At 37.9% G+C, this 2182-nt stretch overlaps 1 pseudogene; it reads right to left on the reverse strand.

Annotated features, from left to right (window-relative positions):
• Positions 1–613: 613 nt before the first annotated feature.
• LOC104086549 (auxin-induced protein 22D-like) lies at positions 614–1890 on the reverse strand (annotated as a pseudogene).
• Between the last annotated feature and the right edge of the window lie 292 nt (positions 1891–2182).

Below are 2182 nucleotides of genomic sequence, written 5' to 3' on the forward strand. Positions count from 1 at the left end.
GATAAATCATCAAACCAATGAGATGCCTGCCCTCGATTCCGGGCTCACAATAACGAAGCACTGATGAACAAGAATAAAAACTTTGAATAAGAGAGAAAATAAGAGTATATTGTCTTGATATGCGTCTTACAATGTCCCTCATGAATAATCACACCCCCCATTATATAGTAGGAGAGTTTTACCCTAAGTACAATTCCATAAAAGGTAAAAATCTTTCATTTACTATTCACCGGTTCTTTGTCGATATGTGCCGAGATCCACACCGTGATATCCGGCCGGTCACGGACATCACGGCCTTTTGTTGGTCGTGCTCGATTATCTGGTAATGCTCTCCGAGGCTTTTGGGGTTCGAACTAGACCTGGGGGTCGTGGTCCGGGACTCCTTGCCTCGATTCCGGTTCCTTGCCTTTATATTTCTTGCTCCGTTCACTTCATCGGAAACCGAGGCATGCCACGGACTTGGTTTCACCCGTGTACACTATTCTAATGCACGTAGTAGTTCGTTAAGAGTTATCGCAATAATATGATTAACCGATCGACACACGCTCTCAGGAAAAACATTTATTCGAATAATTCGATGTGAAGTAATTAGCAATCGACATAAGATGTGCTCTTTGCTAAATTTTGTTTCCTGTATATATATATACTCCTATCGTAAATAATACAAAGTAGATTCTTCGAAAAAAGTACAGGAAAAAAAGAGAACTTTGTGTACAATCTAAGATCTAGATCTATCCCATGCAACTGTATAGGCGTTGCTGGGCTAGCTGTTACAAAACTGAAATCATACAGATCAAAGTCCTCAGCCTTGTCTTTCTCTTGTTCATCCAAGATCTGTATGTATTTCCATGTTTCTTGAAAATCCCAATTATAAGCTGTTGCTTCTTATGAGGGATCCTTTTCCATTTTAATTTGAAGGCCTATATGTCCACAACCTATAGGCATGCCAAACCTTTAGCTTCAGATCCTTTCATAATTCTAAGCCTTCTGCAAGAGTTAATGAACATATCCCATGGTACATCTCCAACTAGCATCCAATCTCCATCTTTGTCTTCATATGTTGGTGCATATTCAGATCCATTGTATCCTTCTCTTTCTGTGTATACTCCTGAAATTTTAAATTAAACACAAACACATTAGATTATAATCCTAGAAATTAAATAATACTATCACAAGTATATATCATTCTAGGGTACTTTTTATAAGTTAACTGAACTTACCAATAGTGCACTTGAACATGTTTTGTAAAGCCTTGAGTAGCTCCGGGTAGCTTTTGTAAACCTTAAGGTCAATTTTCCTCAAGTAAGGTGCTCCATCCATGCTAACTTTTAAGTACATCCCAGACGAATTATCAGACTCGGATTTCTTGACTTGTAACACATTCTTTCTGTAAGATCTAACTGGTGGCCAGCCCACAACTTGTGCTCTGAAATTATCAAAACAAAATTCTTGTTAAAACCCAGCTTATATAATTAAGAATCAAATCAAATCAACCAAAAAAAAATTAACTTCTAAAATATTCAACATCACTTACTTTGGTGCTGGGGCTGAGTCTTGTTCATTTTCCTTTCCACTAGATGAGTTATCCATCTCTGATGATGTTCTTTTCTTGCTATATTTAGCACTAGTAGAAGCAGAAGAAGATTGTTTCTCTGGTTCATTTATTCCAGGCAAACCTAATCTTAGTTCAGTTGCCTCAAGATTGAGATCCTTCTCGTATGTTGCTGTTCTTTCCATCTTTAGACAACTATTTATGTACGTCTTAATTAAGCACTTTTAACTTGTACGTAATTGTCTTCTCCGGCGACGATGAATTGTTGCTGACTTCTGGTTTTTATGTTTCTCTGAACCAAATGAAGAGTTGTTTTGTTTGCAAATTGGCAAGTTGTGAATGATGAATTATGAGGAAGGGGGGATATAATTTTATAGGATGAGAAAGGCGAGACAATATCTAGGCGAGTTATTCTCCTTGTGCATGAATTTCATAGCACGGAAAATGAGTCTCACACGCTACTTTGTCAATACGCGCTTGTTGTTGTCAATTAAATGGACAGTGTGTTGAATACGCACGTTCACTGCGAGTTTTTGGACCAAGGTTTACGTTTCGTGAAACACAAATTTTATGCACATCTACTTGTGTCGGTCACATGAGCGGCAATGTTGGGTCGACTGAATTGAAATG

The sequence above is a fragment of the Nicotiana tomentosiformis genome, chromosome 1 (assembly GCF_000390325.3).
Source record: "Nicotiana tomentosiformis chromosome 1, ASM39032v3, whole genome shotgun sequence".
Taxonomy (NCBI): domain Eukaryota; kingdom Viridiplantae; phylum Streptophyta; class Magnoliopsida; order Solanales; family Solanaceae; genus Nicotiana; species Nicotiana tomentosiformis.